The 23,083-nt window shown below is 35.3% G+C and overlaps 1 protein-coding gene across 4 annotated transcripts in view; it reads left to right on the top strand.

Moving 5' to 3' along the window:
- Foxp2 (forkhead box P2) overlaps window positions 1-23,083 on the top strand; it is a 532,232-nt gene that overhangs the window by 166,665 nt on the left and 342,484 nt on the right. For 3 of the 4 annotated variants that reach the window (XM_076566194.1, XM_076566190.1, XM_076566188.1), the window contains exon 3: window positions 15,716-15,805. The exons of the other annotated variant lie outside the window; for it this stretch is intronic. The gene's annotated coding sequence lies outside the window, so the exon portion shown is untranslated. The remainder of the gene's footprint in view (window positions 1-15,715; window positions 15,806-23,083) is intronic. 4 annotated transcript variants of the gene reach the window in all.

Raw genomic sequence — 23,083 nt, 5'->3', positions numbered from 1 at the left:
AATTTGAAGTCTAAAATCATCTGAGAGATGAGTCTCTGCGCATACGTGTGAGTGATCATTTAGATTTCACTGGGCTTGGATCCTAGACTGTACAAAAGGAGAGAATGAGGCATTCATTGTTCTCTGCTTCTTCATTGTGGTTTAAGTGTGGTCAGCTGCATTCTCCACAATGACAGACAGTAATATCAAACTGGGAGGCAAAATAATTCCTTCATTAGTAAGTTTCCTTTGTTGGGTTATTTTATCAGGCCACCAGGAAAAGGAACTAAAGCATACAGAAAAACAAAACAAAACAGTTGTATGGCTGCTGTCAGGGTTTTAGAATGGGCTCAACATGTTGGAATGGGTTGAATGAGGAGATAACAATTTGAAAGGAAAGATTAAGTGAAGACATTGGCAATATGCACATTCTGAAAATGAAACAACAAAGAAATCACTAGCAGTAATTTTATTTATAGCTAATCATTTCATTGTCATAACCCTTAAAATATTACCAACCCCATAACAGTGATTATGACAATATTTATTAAGCTTATAAATTGATTTTGACATTACCTTCTTTCAGGGTGAAAAGCAGAAAAACTTTTCTATCTTAAAAATATCAGAAACATTAGGTTAAAAAGCAGCTGAAGAACATCTAGAGAGTTTCGATTACATGAACGTAATGATTTACAGTGTTCAGACTGTGATAAAGCTTAAGGTGCCTTACTAGGCTTAGAAAACCTGGGTAAGCTATTAATATTTTAGTATCTCCATTTCCTGTGGGGATGTATCTTTGAGTTGTAGAGGAGAATATTATAGTCTTATTTAGTATAAAATTCATATATTGTAGGAGAGTATGTTAGAGGTCCCAGTTGGGTTTTCCCTGAATTTATTATCTTACAAAGTCAAATACAGATGCATCTTTCATAAAAGGAATGAGCTTATTCTAAAGTAATATCTGAGAGTTTTCGATCAACTTATTACATTTTGATGACCATTTCAACAGTTGAAGAGCAGTGGAAGGAACACAAATGAGATGCAAGCCACGATGAGCTGAAGGAGTTCACACAGTAACACGTGGTAAACAGCAAATAAAAGGATAACCATTGCAAGGTGTTTTAAAGTTTCTTAGAGTAAAGTAGACCATTAGCAAATTCTTCCTTGAGCAATTTCGTTCAGTGACCTAAGATAAAGTAGATTTCATACTGAGATAAAAATTCCCAAAATGATTGCTCACAATTAATTTATTTTATTTTATTATTAATATTATTTTATTTTATTTTACAATACTATTTAGTTCTACGTATCAGCCACAGATTCCCTTGTTATCTCCCTTCCTGCCCCCCTCCCCTTCCCTCCAGCCCACCCCCCATTCCCACCTCCTCCAGAGCAAGCCTCCCCCGAGGACTGAGTTCGACCTGATAGACTCAGTCCAGGCAGGTCCAGTCCCCTCCTCCCAGATTGAGCCGAGTGTCCCTGCATAAGTCCCAGGTTTCAAACAGCTAACTCATGCAATGAGCCCAGGACCTGGTACCACTGCCTAGATGCCTTCCAAACAGATCAAGCCAATCAACTGTCTCACCTATTCAGAGGGCGGGAGATCCCAGCTGGATCAAGAACAGAAAGGGAGAACAAGGAATAGGAGACCATGGTAAATGAAGACCACATGAGAAAAGGAAGAAACAAAGTGCTAAAGAGGCCCACAGAAATCCACAAAGATACCCCCACAAAAGACTGCTGGCAATGGCCGAGAGACAGCCGGGACTGACCTACTCTGGTGATGGGATGGCCAAACACCCTAATAGTTGTGCCAGAAACCCCATCCAAACACTGATTTATCTGGATGCAGACATCCAAGGCTAGGCCCCGGGTGGAGCGCCGGGAGTCTAATTAGCCAGAAAAAGGAAGGTTTATATGAGCGAGAATTGTTGAAACCAAGGTTGCATAAAGCACAGGGACAAATAGCTAAACGAATGGAAACACATGAACTATGGACCAAAGGCTGAGAGGCCCCCAACTGGATCACAATTAATTTTGCATAGTAAGGGATTCTTTGATGAGAATGACCACATAGCCAGAAATAGAAATATAGCTGGAGTCTCAGTTCACTTCTTGTTATCTGTTTTTTGGGGACTAGAGGGCAAACAGATCTTGTGTTCTATGGTTTCTCACAGATCAAGAGACAGGCAACAAGAAAAGCACATTGAATCTGTGTGTGTTGGGGAAGGACCATGACCGGGAAGAGCTGGAGAGAGGGCTTAGGGCAGGAATGCTCAAATAACAGGAAACCTGACCTGAGCACAAGGACAAAGCTGGGGGTATAAAACCTATTGAATGATGGGATAGGCAATAATCAGCTTTGCTAATATCAAGCAGTTAATTTGATATTACTCCTTATCAAAAGTCAAGTCAAAATAATATTTGGGAACATGTCTCGTATTCTCATACCTGATTTTACAGGGCTCCCTTGCAGGTCTTCTCTTCAAAAACCAGTGTCTCTGTTCCCGTGAATCAAGGGTGAATGGTTTTATGGGAAACAGAATGTGGAAAATGTAATATTACCTGAGGAAATAGTAAAATGGACTAGTTGAAAAACATAAGTCTCAAAATGTTTTACTTACATTATTGGAGGAAAACATTCTTAGGGTAGTCAACTTTTAAAAATATTTAAGAAGTTATAACAACATAAATAATCTATTTATGAATCGGTCAAAAACAAAATGTTGTGTTTTATGGACCACTGTACTTGCTAAACTATTGTTTCAAACCTAGCGTTTTTAAAACAAAAATAAATTTGAAGAAATAAGCATCTTTTAATTTTCAGTTGTTACACTTTCCATTAAACATGTAAACTCACAAACCTTTCCTATGTAAGTTAACACTTTCCTCCTTTAAAACTAGATCATGTATGTCCTTAAAGAAAGACCCAGATTTATATCAGATATTATCCTACTAGTGTGAGCAATGCAGGTAACTGTATATATCAGTGTTTTAAAATATATCTTGAGGTAATTAACCAGACACTTGAAATAGAAATTAAAGTGTGGGTAGAAGAGAAGCTGTATGTTTTTGACAATAAAATAATAGGAGATGGTTTGTGCGTGTATAAGAAAGAAAGTTAATGCTATATCAGATAACTGTGGCATTTCTTAAGTGTTGGGAAATGGTGTATACTCTGTGTGAATCTGTTAGCAATGAAATTTCCTTTTGTTTCACTGCAATTGTTGTTGTATTCTATTAGGTAAATTTTGATGCACTTCCAATAAAAAGGACTATTAATGAATTATATGCTTATAAGTTTTTCTGAGCTCATCAGATGGAAGATGTTATGTAAGCATAAACGAGTGGTAGTGTGTTCGTTTCTATGGCAACAGTAGCTTCCTTACTTAAAAGAGGCCCACTTACAATGTAATTGGGCTAGAGTTGCTCTGAAAACTTTACTTCATTATATTTTTGTACCTTTTAATTTACATAAGATCAAGTTAATACTTTAGGATTGAATCGATAACTCACTTGAATTCACTCATTTGTTCTTGTAGTCCACATTCTTCCTGATGTATTCCATAATATTCCTATAACTGGAGTGAAAGATTGTACTTCCATCAGCTACCTGCCTAGCTTCATTTTCCAAAATGGTAATCATTTTCATCATTTCTTTCTTTTTGGATTCAGACCAAACTACCTTAAATATTGCCTCTTCTAGAATGCAAAAGTAGGCATTTTTCATTTGTAAAATTGAAATGCAATAGATCAGATGTCAAAATATTGTTATGAACACTGACTGTGATCACACTTGAAGCACTAGCGCAATGTGTGAAGCGTGGTAAGCACTCTGAGCATTCTAGCTCCTACAAAATATGTTCATTTCTACCTTTAGAGTGAGGAACACCATCCATGTTGTGATAGAGATGTTTCTTATCTGCACTGTCCAATAGGGTAGGCATGGTTATTGAACACTTGAAATATAGCTAATATAATTAACTGAATGTTCACATTTTATTTTTGTTTGAACTGAAAAATGTTTACAGTCAGATACTAAGGTCACTGGACCATGGACAACTAGCATAAACTTATATTAGTATTCAGAGAAGGGCAGATTCTTAGTGGTGGGATACTTAGTTGATTCAAAGAAATGACAAGAAACTGAGGGCTTCTTTTAATGCCTGTGTTCCTTCTCTGGCTGGGTGAAGACCCAGGAGATCTTCCTCCTTAAGGTTCTGCACATAATATAGACTATAAAGATTCTCCTTTAGCTAATTCATTGTGATAAACAAAATAAGCTTGATAATGTGTTTGGTGAGAGAAATATTTACTCTATTGTCAAAGGCAAAAAAGTAAGTATCACTTTAAAGCCACAGAAGACAATGAATTGTGATGTATCCTAAGACACCTTCTATGAGATCTCAGATCTCTGGGTTGCCACCTTCTTAAGGTCATTATATATGTCAACTTCCTCCAGATAAAAGGTCAGATCCCTGACTGACACATTCAGGATGGATAGATGGGAAGCTGTTGAATACACCACCCATTCAGCTCAGGCATGACCTTTGTCTAGGCTTAAATAGCACAAGCCTATGCAGGGATGATGTCATCCTCTGGCTTTCATTTCCTAGAGGAACCAACTATAGTCTTCTTGGTGGCAATAATGGCATGCAATGTGTTGATGAGCTCCTGCAAAGAGCTGAAGTTGTCATGGGTGACATTGCAAGAGATTAAGCCTATGGTGGTGTAGAACATTGCTGTAAATCAGGTGAAAATTGTCGTGTTTCTTAGGTTAGCATCCATCACAAATGAGATTACATCATCAGAAAACTAGAGATGATGACTCCTTATCCTCTACCCTTCAAGAGAACTCCACCCAGCTTCTCAATGTTACTAAAATATCAGTAGGTTCCACAGCAAACTCAGCAACAGCATCACTTATTTGATGGAGGTGGGATCTCATTACTGGGAGATAGATATGGAATGGCTTGACTGTAGCTCTGAGCTTTCCATGGAAAGTCTCACACTAGGTTGTTAAGACTATGTAGTTTATGTTAATGAAGTCAGTAATGGTGACAATATCCACTTTTCTTGAGTTAAAAGCAGGCCTGGTTATTATGTTCCAATGTGGTAAAGTCAGTTGCTTCCAACCTTCAGCATCATTTGGCAGCCACCCTGTTGGTGCTGTAAGAGAAGGCTCATGGGGCAGGAAAAGCAAAGGAAGCAAATAAACAAAACAACTGTCTGTTCCTGACCTAATCTGTCTGAAATGAAAAGGAAATAGCTCTGAAATGTTATCCCATTGTCATTTCCCTCCTTCCTTCAGTTTTTCCCCATCACCAATTCCTTTTCTTAGCACCCCAATCTCAGCAATGACCATTCTTTATCCTCTCCTCTTTCCCTTTTTCTCATTATCAAAGTCTCAAATGACTTTCTATGTGATTTTAGGACTACCTCACTTTAATTTTTTCCTTATTACCTTGTAATTTGGTCACTTTTAATTAATTAATCTTTTAACTTCTTTGAAACGATGGAAGGTCTTAAGGTTGTGCCCCCTTTTTTTTTGCATAGGTATTTTTTCAGATGCAGAGATTTTCAAATTACTGTGTCAAACTTATACACCCCTTTATTTTAGATCCTTGGTTCATGACTTAATGGTCACTTTTCTTAAAATGCCTGACATGATTTCTTGGTCCTACCTTGAAATGCAGTTTTTCTTTGGAATTCTTTTTTCATCCTTCCTAGTACACTATCCTACATAGTCTTCTGATTTGTTATACTTTCTATCAATCCTTTAGGCTTTTATTTTTTACATTAAGTGACAACTAGTTATCATTGATATGATAGTATAATGTTTACATGTTTGTTATTATGATTTATTTCTTTATTTTAAGAAGTAAGTGTCGATACAGACTATACACATAAACAAAAGCTTTTGTTTGGCAGATTCTTAAAATATTTAAAAGTAAAATAATGACCCAAAAGAAAAAGGACTTGACAACTTTGGTTACAATATTATATGACCATTTCATTTTCTTTATTTTCTACAAATAAGCTCATGTTTTTGTATTCACACTGGTTTAAAGATAATCTATATCTTTATGTTTAGGTCAGGTTCTAACTGTTTCATAAAGCCTTTCTAGATCTTCCCTTAATCCAATTGATTGTATAAACATCTCATTTATTTATTTATTTATTCATTCATTCATTCATTCATTCATTAATGCCTTAGTCTTTTAAATTATAGGATGGTATAATGAAGTATTTGTTTTTCTACCAAGTTATATTTTATGTTTTCAGTAATTATTAGATTAGTAGATGAAATTATTACAATTGTCTAACAACTAGTTTAGTATATTCAACAAATTTATGTGTTGACTTTGGTTGTCATTAACACTTGAGCATCTTAATGTAGGTGATAAAATGTAATAGGATTAATGTCATAATTTATCTTGTATAAATGATTAAATATGGATCATTGAGGGGAAATAATCTAATCATCCCAAGGAAACAGTTGTCAGAAAATGCCTAAAGTAAACTTTATATTTGAAAGATTGCATATTTCCAAACCATCTGTTTATTGTCAAGAACATCCTAGACAATGTGCTACTATATTTGCTATACTGTATTATATATACCATACCAGTGTAAGGTGCTCTCTCATCCCTTAAAAGCAATGGTTTTCTAGTTCCTAACGATCTTTGCCTTCAATAATTTACTTTTTATTCCTTGTCAAAATGGTTAGGAGCCTCATTTTGCAAATATTATGTAATTCAAAGCTCATGTAGCTTTCAATGACTCTTCTTTGCATTATAATTTAGGTATTAAAATATAAACTTTAAGACTTACTCTATATTAATATATGAATTACATAGATATGATAAAATACATATTAAAACACTTATTTTACTTTAATTAAGTTTATATTTAAGTCTCAATAATTATATTCACATTGCTGTAAAATATGGCTATCATTCATATCTAGATTTTTTTATTAATCAACCAAAATTGAAATTATCTACAATTTAAAGAATAGGTTCTAGTTACTTCCTCATTCCATCTTCTAACCAATAACATTCTACAGATATATTTTAAATTAATAGTCTATATATTTAATAAATGAGCAGTCTACTACATAAGCATCTGCTTCAGGTAAGATCCATTGTTAGACTACACTGCCCTTAGAAAAGCACATAAGATTAGCCATGTCCCTTTCACTAGGGCTGTAATCTAGAGATACTGTTTCTGATGTTCTCAGACCTGATGCCTCTTTCTGTTCTCTTCATGTCACTGCTCACTCCAGTCTTTGATAAAGACCATGATCCTTACAGGCTAAAGTGAAGGAAAAAATAGTCTAGACTCTTGAATTCCTAGAAGACATGGCCTTTCTGTCAGTGTGTCATTCACTTTTGTTATAGTAACTATCACTGTTACTGCTTATAAAGAAAAAAATGAGCAACAGCAGCAACTCCTGTATGTGTGCATCTAATTATTGCTACATTTCCACTGCTCAGTTGGAATACTGACTGGAGGAGGCATGAAAAAGGTGCAGAAATGAATATTTCATTTATTGAAGGTTCATTTTATGGAATTTGTATTATAAAGGAACTACAGTTAACCATATGGAGGGAATGATTCTTTTGTTTTGGAGGAGTCAGACCAAGAGAACATATCAAATTTTGTATAAGATAATTAGTCTAATATGTTTAGGTATATTACATGCTACTCTTATAACTTTGAATTTCCTTGTTCTGAATACTATATAAATACATGTTCAACCTTCAAGATTTCATGTCATTTTAAATGGATATTTGAAGTAAATAAACAAATAGGGCACATACTTTATGTATAAGACACCAATAAGAAACAAAGTTTGACATAAATTTGAGTTTAGAGTCAATTGGGGGAATAATAAAAGACCAGTGTAGATTTGTAAATAAATAACAGTTATTTGAAGGATAGTCATACTGTTGATAGGTTAAATAGGAACATAATAAATAATTTTTATAATTAAAACTTTTGTAAAAGGGTATGTTTTTTTTCTGTTTAGTTATAATTGATATTTCAGCACTCATTACATATTTTGGATTTATATTCTTTACTAATTGAGTCTGTTTGGGCAGTTATTTTTTTCTCAGCATGGTTCATTCTCCTAACAGTGCTTTTATGAAGTGGAAGTTTTGACTTTTGGTGATGTCCAGCTTACCAAGTGTCTCATAGACTTTGCCTTTGGGATTGTAGCTTTGAAGTCATCTATCTAAACAAAGTTACTTCAATTTCCCCTCCACTATCTTCTTGGAGTCTTGTGACTTTGAATTTTACGGCTAGACCAATGAACCACTTGGAGTAAACTTTTGTGAAGGGTGGAAGTTATATGTGTAGATTCATATTTTTCCAGTTTCCCCAGCACCATTTTTTGAAAAGACCATCTCTGCTTCTTTTTTCAAATATTGGTTGACTATATTTGTGTGATTCTATTTTTGCAATCTTTTTTTTCTGTTCTGTTGATCTTTTCTTTCAATGATACCATTCTGTCTTTCTTACTTGAACTTTCATTTTGCCTTGAAGCAGTACTGTTTGAGTTTCTGAACTTTCCTTGACATAGTTATGACTATTTTAGGATGTCTCCTCTGCTTTCAAATTCAGAATCAGTTTCTCTATATCCACAAAAGTCATGTGCTGAGAATTTTTTATTGTGTTTGAACTCAATTAATAAGATTTACAAAAGGAATACTTGCTGACAATATTGAATCTGCCTAACCATTGACATGGAACATCAGTATATTTAGATATTTGTTGTTTTTTTCTTAATTAATTTTATGATTTTTATAGAGATACTGTGCAGAAATTGTTAAAATTATACCCAAGTATCTTGTTTTGAAGGGAGATAACATGAATGTTATGAGGTTTTAATTTCAAATACTACTTGTTTACTATCAGTAAATAGGAAAGTTAACTTTGAATTATAGACACGTTTTATTGCAAAATCTTGTTGTAATTGCATGTTGCATTTTTACCCTTATCCTACACTAACATCAAGTCCAAATGGTATTTTTTTTATTAACTTTTTGGCTCTTTGCTCTTTTGGGGGGCCTACCACCCAGTTATCAAATAAATACATGGAGGTTTATTCTTACCTATGAATGCCTGGTCTTAGCATGGCTTATTTCCAACCAGCTTTTCTTAACTTTAATTTATCCCATCTATCTTTTGCCTCTGGGCCTTTACCTTTCTCTATTTATGTATATGTCTCTCCACTTCTTACCCTGTGGCTGGCTGTGTAGCTGGGTGGCTGGCCTCTTGTGTCCTCCTTCTTCTCTTGTTCCTCTCTCTCTCTCTTTTATTCCCAGATTTCTCCTCATAGTTATTCTTTCTGCCTGCCAGTCTTGCCCATGCTCCCTCCTGCCTTGCTATTGGCTCTTTATTACACCAATCGAATGTTTAAGATAGGTATAGTAGTCACAGTGTTAAAGAAATGCAACATAAAAGAATTCACCACATCTTTGCATCATTAAACAAATGTTCCACAGCATAAACAAATGCAACACATCTTTAACTAATATTCTGTAACATCATATTCACTCTCAAATTATACTATATCACTTCATAGTTAATGTAAGTTCCTAATAATTGCACTATAATCTGAATATATTCTTGCAATCTTTTGGATATTATCATTATTCATTTAAAACCCAAGTTATACTCAAGACATATATTTGTATTGTATATAAAAATGTGTTTTGACTAGGTATTTTAGAATTTATCACTTATACAAAAATACTTGAGAAACACTGAAAGGAGGGAAGATCTATATTTTGGTTCATTGTTCCGGAAGTGTTAGTCTATAGTTCATTGCTTTCAGGCCTGGGGGAGAACATCATGGCAGAAAAATGATTCAGAGAGATATGCTCCCTTCATGACTGCCAGGAATGAGAATAAAGAAGAAAGGAGTAAAGACAAGATAGAACCTTCAAAAGCATGTCCTCCATGGTCTACTTCCTTCAGTTTTCCCTACTTGCTAGTAACGCATGCAACTGCAAATCTATCATGGTGTAATTTATAAACAAAGTTACAGCTTTCAGGATCCATTTTCCTCTCAGCTGTACCATCAGCTGGAGAATGAGCTGTCAACATATGAGTCTGTGGGGTACCTCTCATATCCAAGCCATGACATTTGTTCTGTTGAGGAGTCTGAAGTTATTCAGAGAAGGCAGCTCACTGTTAGTAGAAGCTCAGACATAGCCAGTGGAGGAAAAGGATGCAGGAAGTAAATAGATGGGGATAATAGAATTCAGAGTTTCCTAAATTCAAATCTTAACAATGCAGCAATAACTAAAAAAATACTATGCCATGAATGATCATATGCCGGTTTTATTATTGAAAAAATTATCACAAACATCACTACGTGGTTAAAAATCCCAATTTGTGAATACATGTTATTGTTATAGAAGCTTTGAAAATGGCAGAGATTTGGAAAATAAACCTAGAGAAGCAGTTGGGGAATATGATAGTGTACCATGTGGTAGACTGAATTTGAAATCTCAAGTCATCTACGATTTTCTACTTGATAAAATATTTATCACTATCAATATCTCAATGGGAAATGCATTATGCTAGTGATCATAAGTTTTCTTATGTAGACTAGAAGACTTTTTCTTATGTTTGAGATTTGGTTTTCTGTGTTACAATTGGATTTAAACATATGTCAAAGTAGCTCTGGAATCAAGAAAGGGGCTCCAGAGACAATTTCCTCAAATTACTACTATGTCTTATGCAGGCTGACAGAGGTAAACCCTGTTATTTTGCTGAACCTTTTTGTAGCTTTCACTGACATCCAAATTGGTAAGTTCAGGTAGTATTTACAAAATGTAGTGAAAATATGGATGTACTTAAGTCTTCAATTTTAAGTCTACAAGAGTTCTTTTTGTTGTTGCACGAACATTCAGAAGGAGAGTTAGGTGTGATTCTGGCATATATGTCAGTTTCTCTTCTTGTTTCATTAATAACTGCTGTTTTCAACTTGTCAAAATGTTATAATAGTTGGTATCATCACAGCTCACTTCTGCTTATATTGCATCATAGTTACACCATCTATTCTCATCTGGGGCAAATATCCATCACTGAAATGTATACTTCCTTCACACAAACCATATCTTTAAGCCCAATCAACAGAGTGTCTTTATCTCTGTATTTTCAGCCAACCACAAGCTTTATATATAGCAGGTGTCTAGATTTGCAAGGACTGAACAAACAAAAGGCCTTTATTCTATTTAGAATTATAGTCTAAAGTAGTTATACACATTTTATGTACAGATGACAATGCATTTTTATGCTGCTCTACTAGGGAACCCTTACTTTTCCTTGGGGTAAAGTCCAAGAAAGTAGAATTCTGAAAGTAATTGTCATAGCAGTGTTCCTGTCTATATGGTCTGCTTGTCCAGCTCCTATGTTAGCAATGTTATTTTTCTGTTTGTTGATTAATTATGATTTCTATTTTATTTGACATGAACATCTTTCTAAAGTATATATTTATATATTTCCATAGTACTTCTACACAAATGTAACAAATGTAAGCAATGACTGTAAATACCCTTCAATAAATATTTGAGCTGCATCCATAATATCAACCAACATTCACCTAAACTGCACTTTCAAGGTGTACTTTGATTTTACCTCAATGTCTCTGAACAGATCTCATTAATATTTTGACAGGGATATGGTGATAACAGAAGTATCATTTGCTTTCCCCCCCTATATCCCTGTGCTGTTCATCAGGGGGTTGCTCAATAAAATATGCATACTCTTTTGGCTATATGTTTTCTCCAATGTGGATGACTGGTAGTGCATTTGTTTTGTTTTGTTTTTAATAACTGAAGAAATTTACCTCAACCAATAAAGAAGATCATCCCTCTTCAGTATTCTACTTGAATGACAGAAGACTAATTTGAGAACCAAATTCAGCAAAAATCTCACATCACTTAGCTCCTATCAGTGTGTATGCTTGTATGTTTTTATATGCTTCATAGTTTCATATCATATCAAGTCATCACTATAATATGAACATATTAATAACCATGAAATCTAAAATTCTCCCCTATTAAGATATTATTAAAGTCACATTATCAACTGTTTAAAGCAATATTCTGTAACTGTATGAACTCCAAAATGCATATTCCTAATTAATTTAATTGAAAATTCCCAACCAGAAGTAACACTCTGCTGTGTTAAATTAAGACACCTCTTTTCACTGTCTTTTGAAAAATCACTGAATACTTTTTCTTTAAAAATGATTTTTCCCTTTTTATTGAAAATATTTTTTCTCATACAGTATGTCCTTATTAAAGTTTTCTCTCCCTCTACTCCTCCCCGTTCCCCACCACCTTCCCTCCATCCAGATCCACTCTCTTTCTATCTCTCACGAGAAAAGAACAGGATTCTAAGAGACAACAGCAAAACATATCAAAATAAAATATAATAAGATAAAACAAAAACAATCACATCAAGCCTGGACAAGGCAAATCAACAGAACTAAAAGAGCCCCAAGAGAAGGCACAAGAATCAGAGACCCACTCATTCACACACTCATGAGTCCCATAATTTTATTTATTTATTTATTTTTTTTTTGGTTTTTTCGAGACAGGGTTTCTCTGTGTAGCTTTGCGCCTTTCCTGGAGCTCACTTGGTAGCCCAGGCTGGCCTCGAACTCACAGAGATCCGCCTGGCTCTGCCTCCCGAGTGCTGGGATTAAAGGCGTGCGCCACCACGCCCGGCCTAATTTTATTTTTAAAATAGTCATCAAAGTGATGAATTTCATTATGATGCTATGAAACATATTTAATTCTATATTGTTCATATTTTCAGCTTTCTCCCCTTCCTTCTCCCTGCTCACCAGTCAGTCATTTTGGGTCATTCCTGAAATTAGTCTCCTTTCCAGTTTAATATAAAGTAATTCAACATATATTTATACATAATAAATTTACATATATTATATATACATATTTCTAATTCTGTGAAGAAGGCCATTGGAGTTACAGGATGCAGGAATTTGCTTCACTAAAGCATCACACTGGGGAATAGACATGTTGTGGGTGGTAGAGATGAGTTATGGGGCTGATGTTCCTGTCTCAACTATCTTCTTGAATTCTGAGCTGGTATAACCACTTCCTTACATTAACTCCTCTTCTCTATCTCTCACATTGTTTTTCTTTATTTATGGTATGCTCTATCTGCCCTTTGTGAAAAGGAAACAGGATATCTGGTTGTAGACCCTTGATTAATAACAGAAGGTCAAATGGAGAAGAATAGCAGACATGGTTATGTGCATGAAGAGTCTTTTGTAGGTGAGAGAAGATGAGTTGATGGGGAAAACAACTGCAAGGGAGAAATTACGTTCTTGATCACTTTTGCTCTGTTATGGGCAGAGCTGGAGGTCTTGCTATGCTCTGCACAGTAAGGAGAGACATGGAAGGAGTGTGTTCTATCTGTTGGGATTTGTGCAGCTCTTAGTAGAAGAAGTTTTTCTTCTTCTTAGAATAGGCAGCTGGTATCCCAGGAAACTGTCTGGACTGAGAACCAGAAGTGTGGGTTCAATTCCTGCTCATCTATTTCTGCAGAATTTTAGGAACAGTAATTCGACTCTGTGGTCCCAGTGTCTTCATTTGTAAAGGAAGCACTGGTGCTCTGACCTCTCAACTGTACAACAATGATCATCTAAGTGTGGATCTTCTTTCTGATTCAAAGCCACTGTCTATTCTACCTCAGATTTATTTAAATCATCACGCCTGTTCAGTTCTGTATTTATTTGTTCATAGATTCCTACATCCATTCAACGAATAGTTATTGATTGCCTATGTTCTCTGGCAGTGGTCTGGATTCATAACACACAACAGTGGTAACAGATAAACGTGTGTGGCCTGTGGAGTTCCCACTATGACAATCAGAATCAGGGTAATAATGCACCATGAGCACTTTCTTTTGTGGGCAGAAAGTATATCACTGAACCTTTGCAAACACAACTTTTTCTATTACCTTTCTTTTTTGAAAATTTCTGCATATGATATATTTTGGTCACTTTTTCCCTCTCCTCACTCCTCCCATATCTCTCTCATCCCCTCACCCACCTATGAGAAAGAATAACTTTTTAACCTCAAATTTTACCTATTTATTTTCTTATTTTCAGTGTTTCTAAAAATGATTGATGTTATAATATTGATCTCATATGAATGCCTAATGCAAACTAAACAGACTACTAGAGAATTTCTTCTAAGTCTTTCATGTATTTTAGAAACTATGTAATATTTTTTAAATAATTTATGTTCTGTATGCCTTCTAGCAAAAAAATATTCCTCAGAATCCTAAGATTATTTGTTTTATACAGATCACTTGAATCACTATCACCCAATAACTAGAAAAAAACTAACAGATTGTTTTGGAAAATTGTAAACTATGAACACAGGAAAAGAAAAATAACCTAGTAGGACTTTAAAAACTGATCTAGACATCTATATTTTAATAAGAAATCAATATACTTTGGTGTGATAAAAATAATTATGGAAGAAATAGTAACATGGGGAAAATATAGAGTAAGCCTGTGTTTATGGAAGATCTTAATATTGAGAGGAATGTAAATAATGATAACAGCAAGTAACAAAGAGTAGCATGCAAAGGGCAGTAATTGAATTACCTTACTGTTTATGTCATCAGTCTGCTTTCACTTCTATTATGATCTGTAGAAGACTTATGGCTCTGTGGAATATCAGCAACACACAGCAAGAGTCACATTAGCACTGAGTATTTACCACTGTAACTCAAACCGGATCCTTCAGTTTTAACCAGCCATTCATACCATTACCATTTCCCTGGATTAAAGGTTTCTTTATCTTATATGCATTTGGAAATATTGTTTAAAAAATAGTAATGTCCAGATTCTCAGAAGAATTAGCACATGATGTCAATAAAACTGCTCCAGTGCCTGCTTAGACATTGCTCATCAAACACAGTACTCTGGCAAGTTCTAGTTTCAGATGTAGAGTCGGTTCAGCTTTCAAAGCCATAATTACCAATCAATTAGATTAGATGCTTCGATTAAAATCCATTTTCTATCTATGTAACAGGAAGTCCTACAATTTTCTTGGATCTTTATTGAACGTATGTATTTAGTAAAAAAAGATAATAAGATAAATGTTTCAGATTAAAGAGAGAGACACTAGGAAAACAAACTGGCTGAGTAGGAGCTAGGGCTGGAAAAAAGAAATTCAAATAATCATTGAAGTAATAACCCTTATATTGTGTTAAAAGGAGAAAATGATTACTACCAATTTGTTAATTGTGGAAAGGCCTAGATAGCTTATTAAGTATGTGTTGAAGAGGCAATTGAAATCAGTCATGTTTTCTTTTGGGATCCTACAACACAAATACTTTTATTTTACAAATTATAGAATTCAATCATCAAAAAGTTTAAACCTTCCCAATCTATGTAAGAAGAGGGGATGAAATATGAACCTCCTGGCAATGCCTCTTGTGAGCTCCTAACAATGAGATTTAAAGTTCTTAAGATGAAAAACATATCTAATACATTTCATACTAATTTGGAGGTTCACAAATAATGAATGAATTAACCAATCTGTTTTGGGAGTGAATATGTTCTATTTGGTTTAATGATTGCCCTAATTGTGACACAAATTCAAGGCTATTTTTCAAAGAAGTGACATTTATTTCTACTCACAGGGCTCTTAACTATTTCTACTTATAGGGCTCTTCTATGTGATGCTGGGGATGAATGTACGTAGGATTCCATTCCAAGGTTGACTTGAAAGGTTCATCGAAGATTGAGAACAGACAGGTAACTGTTTATTTTGAGTCTTAGTATTTGGGTTAAGTATATTTACTCAATATTATGGAGTTTCTAATGAACTACAGAGGTGTGTTAGGCTGTAGCCATATGCATACTGTTGATTTGACTGGCCCTAATGCTTTCTTCTTGTTTACTTTATTACTCAACTTGCTCTCACTATTTAAACATCAGCACAAAGGAAGTAGAAATTTTTGTTTTGAACTGTTGAGAAAACATGGGTTTGAAAGAAAAATCACTTGGGATATTTTTGCTACTGTTGAACCTCTAAGAGCTGGCATTTTCAGTATTACTCGTATGCATGTAAGTATGTGTGTGTGTGTGTGTGTGTGTGTGTGTGTGTGTGTGTGTGTGTCTGTGTGTGTGTGTGTAGATTGAACCTAGGGTCAGACACATGCTTGGTAAGCACTCTACTGCTAATTTTTAATCCATGAACTAGTGTTACTTAATTTAAATTAATGTTGACTTTGTCAGGGGAATCTATACATACTGAGAAAACTATAAGGTAGTACATAAAATAACAACACAATTTTCTCTTTGAAATATGTGTTATATCCTAAACTTTATTTGGACCAGTTGTAGCTAACATTTAGTACTAAAGAGCTCAAATGTTCAGGAAGAATTTATTTCCTTAGTAATACCATATATCTTTAAATTTCATTGTAGTTTGCCTTGGTATTTACAAAACCAATATGAAAGATTTTCAATCTCTAATATTTATGTAAAATTATGTTTACAGTTTCATTGTGTTATTATTCAAGTAACTGATTATATATAGCAAAGAAATATATATCTGTATAACCTCCTAGGCCAGATTATCTTAAATGAGATAGATTTACTGTATTCTTGGAAGCTAAGCAGGCTTAGGTCTAGTTAGTACTTGGATAGGAGACCCCAAAAATTAAATTTCTTTTTTTTTTTAAGCAGAGTCTCACTATGTAGCTCAAGCTGTCCTGGAACTCATTATGTAAATCAGGCTGATGTCAAACTCACAGAGATCCTCCTGCCTCTGCCTCCCAAGTGCTGGGATTAAAGGCCTATTGTCACCATGCCCATTAAAAAAAAGACTTTTAAGTAAGGAATTTTATCATTTTCTATTTAGTATGTCAACTTTTATCAACTATTTTTCTTTTAAGAAAGCCCCCAAACAGAAGGGAATCATTATATCTTGACTTCTTCAAAAATTTTTCTCAGTGGGTTCCCTTTGTCACAGGCAAACCTCAGGACCTCTTTTTTTGTGTAAACTACCTTCCTCGTTTCTAAACCTTTTCCAAAATAGAGGTCCATAACTTCTCGGAGGGATTTATGCATTAACTACAGTTAAATACTTCCCAGCTATTTCATTTCATGCTTTACCTATGATTATGCTCTTGTTGTTTTTATGAACCTTGTCACTTTGCCAAATACAGAAATTAAATGACTAGACATTTAGCCAGAATTTATGATTTTCAAAGTGATAGGACCAGTGTTGACTCCATTTCCTCATTAATTATCTTTATGATGTAAGTGAGCCGTGGCTATAATCTTCATTTGGCAAGCTGAGAAACAACAAAGTCTCCAAATGATTTGTAAAAGTAATTTACCTGTGGTTCATAGGTAGTAATTAATAAAGAAAAAATAGAACACTTGCTTTCCTAACATTCAAATTTTTGTGTGATGAGGATATTATTGGTCATAATAATGTTAATGATGACACTGACATACTCCATCTTTATGATAACTTTTGATAAGATCCTTATCCTCTTTTCAACAAATATTTACGTTTACAGGAACATAGATAATTTGATTTATTTTTGAAATAAATATCTTCCTCCCTGTTGACACATGAATATAACACTATTTAACAATAACCTTTCCTTTTTGTTTATCTCCAAGATCTCATATTAATAAACATCACAATATAAAATATATTAAAAAACTTAAAAAGTCCAACAGTCGTTACACATTCAAACATTAAAATTCTATGTTTATAGAAATCAAAATCCTTTTAACAATAAAAAAAAATCTCTTTAAAGGTCCAAAGTTTATCAACTATGGGCTTCTGTAAAAGCAAAATAAATACTTCTTTATTTAAAAAGCGAGTAACCAGGGCAGAATCACACATCTAAACAAAGCAAAACCAACTCCAACAGTGTAAATCACTCAGTGTTCAATGTTTGGGATTTGCTCAAGGTCTTCTGGGATGTTCCTAAGGGCCTACCACAGAACATCTAGCTTATCTCCTTTGTTAAGGGTGGTTCCACTCCATCACCTCTGCTGATTTTGGTAATAATCCAGTCATACTGGCATCTCCAAAATGTTGGGATCTCCTGTTGTAACTGATTTGCACTTTCACCAGTAACCTCCTTTGGGCTCTTTTCATGGTGCTGAGCCTCAACTTCTCGGCATGACCCATGCAGTCCTGGAGCTTCCACTGATATTAAGGGTGTACTTTTACAAGAAGACTCTTCTGGTCTCTTACACTACCAAACCTCAATAATCTCCTTGATCACCTTCATAAAACTAGCACCTCCTAAGTGACTCTTAAACTACCAAGTTCAATTACTAGCACAATGTGAACCTTGACTGATTCTGGGCCACAGCTTCTGTGTGCTACCCCTGAGGAAATACTCCCAGAATATTAAACCTCAATGATGCTCGTCTCTTCTTAATCACTGGAAATTTCTCAGCTCCAGCTAACCAGCATCATTTGTCCCAGTAAAGCAAAGATTTCACTTCAGTGTTGCTAGTCTCTTGTTAATTGTGGATGACTCTTTAGCCCCAGCTGACCAGAACCACAAATTCTTAGTTCAAAATAGTAAATATCCTTCTGAACATTTCAAGCCATGCCTCCATCAGCTGCACTGTTTTCACCATTGTCTCCCAAGCTCCAGCAGTCCTGCCCAGGGAACTTTCAGCATGCAATGGCTTTTATCCCTATGTTTCAAAGTCCTTCCACAGTCCTACCAGAAACAGCTTGATTAGGTCTTTTACAGCCAATGCCTCACTCCTGGTACCAATTACTATCCTAGTTAGGTTTACTGTTGCTGGGATGAGTTATCGTAGCCAGAAGTAACTTGGAGACGAAGGGTTTATTTGGCTTGCATATCCTGAATCATGGTCCCTTGATGGAAACCAAGAAAGTAACTCAAACTAGGTAGGAACCTGGGGGCAGAAACCATGGAGGAATGCTGCTTACAGACTTGCTCCTCATGATTTGCTCAGCCTGCCTTCATAAAGAACCCAGGACCACTATCCCTGGGGTGGCACCACCTATAATAGACTAGGCTATTCCATAAAAATCACTAATTAAGAAAATGTATAATAAGACTGCCTACAACCAAAACTTATGGTGGCATTTGCTCCGTTGAGGTTCCCTCCTCTGAGATGACTCTAGACAGTGTCAAGTTGAAATAAAACTGGCCAGAATACTCCTTTTGAGACACTCCCACTCTTTATAGTTCTTACTAAGTTTCCCTTAAGAAGTCTGTGTTTGCTCTGATTAAAAATAAGTAAACAAATAAACACATAAATAAAATAAAGCAGGAATTATCAGAAGATTATTAGTGAATCATGAGCGACTTTATTTTGAACAATGATGAGTCCCTTCCGAGAAGGGACTTTGATTTCTTGTGCAGTTCCCAAAACTGCTTCTGAAACTTACTAATTATGGTTCAGTCATGATTGCCTGTAGTGGCAGGCCTTGTTTCCACAGGTCTAAATGAACATTAACCACACATTGCTGTAAATAATGCATATGCATAATGCCAGAAGCTCACCATAATAGGAAAGTGCATTTTAAGAAGCATTTATTCTTGGGCATTTATAGAATTTTCAACCTTGAACCAGAGGTATTATAGGAAGAATAAATTAATTGGAGACACAGATTTGGGAGTTAGGTTGATATGTTTGTCCCTTTATAGCGATTCCAAATTTAAAATTTGAATAATTTATTATATAAAATTTATAATTATTATATTTACAAAAAGGAACATTATAATTTATTATAAGAGTTTGTTCACAGATAGAAAGCCATGGTTTAGCAATAAGGCTTAATGCTATATAAAATTCATTCCTTATTTCAATTTGGCTCACGTTACCAGACTGCAGCTTAGCTTGATATTATGTTCTCTATAGTCGTCCAAAACCCAGATAATTAGCCTTTTCTGACTATTTCCCCTATATGTAAATCTTCAGCTATATTTTTGGGCTTGCCTTCATTGTGATCAATTAACACCTATTGTATTGTTTTCATTATTTCAGTCTTTTTAAAGCACATTTATTTATTTTTCCATTTTCATTACAGTGTCATTTCTTCTCTGTTTTTTAGCTGGGTCAAGACTTTATTTTTATAGTGTCTTCCCATATAACATCTGCTCTGATTGTACACTTAGAGGATCATTGGCCTTATTCCACTGTGACTGACAGAAATAAGTAATATATTATATCCCATGCCCAACATATAGTAGTTTAATAAGTATTCACAGCAAATGATATCTATATAATTATCTCATGTATAAATTATGTATGTGACATCTTTACAGTTTAGAAAGTTGGTCTCTGTGCCAGCATTTAATTTAAGAATGATGTTTCAAGGAAAATTTCTAGGATATTTCCACTATCATAGGGACTGAGATATTGGAGCGCCTGTAAAGGTACTGTTTCTGAAGACATGTGTAGCTGGCTCATGCTTGTACCTCAGCCCTTGGGAGGCTGAGACAGGAGGATCACTGCGAGTTTAGGGCCAGTGCTGGCTACAGTGTGAGTCATACACAGGTCAGCCTGGGCTGGATGAGAAAGACTGCCTCAAAAAGTGACTTTTCAGAATTTATTGGAATCCACAGGTTAAGAAATGATTTTATTTAATAGTGCAGAATCTGCCAGGTGGTGGTGGCGGTAGCGGCAGCGCACGCCTTTAATCAAAGCACTCGGGAGGCAGAGGCAGGTGGATCTCTGTGAGTTTGAGGCCAGCCTGGGATACAGAGTGAGTTCCAGGAAAGGTACAAAGCTACCCAGAGAAACCCTGTTTCGGGGTGGGGGGAGTACAGAAACTACTTGTTGCTGATACTGCCCGTGACATAGGCTCTAGTATCTTTCTTTTTTTTTTTTTTAATTAAAATTTTCAAATTCATTTTACATACCAATCACAGATCTCCCTCTTCCCTCCTCCTGCCCCTTCAACCTCCCCCACAACCCACGCCCCATTCCCTCCTACAAGAAGGTAAGTCAGCAGAGCCTGATAAATTCAGTAGAGGCAGGTCCAACCACCCCGCCCCACTCAAGGCTGCAGGCTGGTCAAGCTGGAACAGGGATGGAGTGGGAGAGCAATGAGAGAGACACCATGATAGGGGGAGACATAATGGGGATAGAGAGAAACCGTGAGCTAGGGAAGTTTCCAGTGTCTTTCTATGCCTCCAGATTTTTCATGTTTCCGGTCATTGTGTTCTCCCTTCCGTGTTTAATCGGTTCTTCATGTGAGCAGCACTCTGTGACATAAGCGAGTCCATTGCCTGCTCTGGTTTGATCATGTCAGGTGTGGAGTTTTTGAATGTTCTTTTTCATGCTTCCCCCCATGCCTCTTCCTCTTTCACCCCTCCACTCTTCCATCACAACTTCTTGAAAGGCTAATTCTAAACCACCCAGCTAAACGACTGGGTGGCTGTTCTGTCTTCATTCATTTTGTGAGACATAACATTTCCCTCCCTTATTTTACAAAGTTTGAGGATAACTTCTTAAATGTCTACAGGTAATTCCCATTAAGATAGTGATAAATAACTCATTACTACTACGATTTTTATAAATTTTGGCACTATTCTGTCTTTGTAGAGAGTATGTGGATTAATACTAACCAAATATATGATCTCTCAGGCAAATGTAATGGAAGTACGGGCATGTATATTTATAAGATAGTGAGCCACGTGGGAATAAACCTGGAAATTTTTAGACTTCATCTGGAATACTGATTTTTATAACATGGAAAGGCCACTTTTAATACCTTTTCAAATGATCACATCAATATAAGTGTTGCACTTAGGTGTAGGTACTTTTATGTGCTGGTCCAATCAGCTTTCTTTTATGAAAGTTCTGCATAAATGCTCTTTCCCTTATAGGATGTTAATATGCATAACCTGTCCTGCTTGCTTCTTGTTGTTCTTCATTGTCTTTTGGAGTGATAGGAAATATGTTTAAGCAGAAGAATATAGACATGTACATGTAGATAGTTTGAGTGCTCTTGTGAAATGCTGAGATGACTAGAAAAATTATACATTTGGTTTCCAGAAAAGTAAGTGTTTTTTCACAAGTAATAGTTCAGCAATTTTTGTATGAACTGTCACATGCAATCATCATTCCAAATTACACTGCTGTTGATGTGAGGATAGTATCTGAGCAGAAATCCTGCATCACAAGAAAAACAAAAAGACAATGAAAATGTATCTTTTTTCATGTAAAAATAGTCTGTATTTGTAATTTTAAATTTATAGTTTAGAGATGAGCACTTGCAAAATTTTGATACCATTATACAAGAAAGGCAAAATATGGAATTTTAACTGGCCTGCTTTGCAAGTCAACTGAAACATTAAGTACCTTTTTAATGGTCTTATTTGCTGGGAAGAGCACCATTACAATAGTCTGCTTTTACAGCCCATATCAAATATGAACAGGCGTCGCTTATTACAAAGTTTGTGCTTGGGGAGACATTTTTACAGTTTTACCCCTCGTTTCTTGGAATTAGTCTTTAATGATATCATTTGCCAAAATGAGTTGTTGCTCAAACTTTCTGATTGTTTTGTGGTGAAAATCGAATCCAGCAGCTATATTTAAAATGCCATGCAAATTGGTAAGGGAAGGTCCATTGAAACTACAAACAACACATTAGTAACTGTACGAAAATGCCACAGAAAGTAGCCCATGCAAACCTAGGTGGCCTGGGATTGTTGTTTTGTTTTGTTTTTTCTCCCTCCCATATAAAAGTTAGAGATTTGGTGTTTGCAAGCAGGTGTTTTTTTTAATAATAATAATAATTATTATTATTATTATTATTATTATTATTGTCATCTCAATAAAAGAGGACTGACTGTAACTATAAACTTCATGTAAGATAAAGTTGGAGTATGATGCCTCCCTGCTGTCAGCCTTATTAAGAAACTCTTTATGTGTTGAACTCAACACTGGTGTTGTAGAATCCATGCCTGTGAGAACCAGGGGAGGCTTTCTCTTTACTGTGGCTTCATTAAGCTTGGGTCACATTTTTCCTCTGCTTCTGGCTTATTCCAAAGTCTAGCTGAAACT

The sequence above is a fragment of the Peromyscus maniculatus genome, chromosome 3 (genome assembly GCF_049852395.1).
Source record: "Peromyscus maniculatus bairdii isolate BWxNUB_F1_BW_parent chromosome 3, HU_Pman_BW_mat_3.1, whole genome shotgun sequence".
NCBI lineage: Eukaryota > Metazoa > Chordata > Mammalia > Rodentia > Cricetidae > Peromyscus > Peromyscus maniculatus.
Note: the sequence above shows the minus strand (reverse complement) of the source record. Positions and strands in the feature narration are given on the sequence as shown.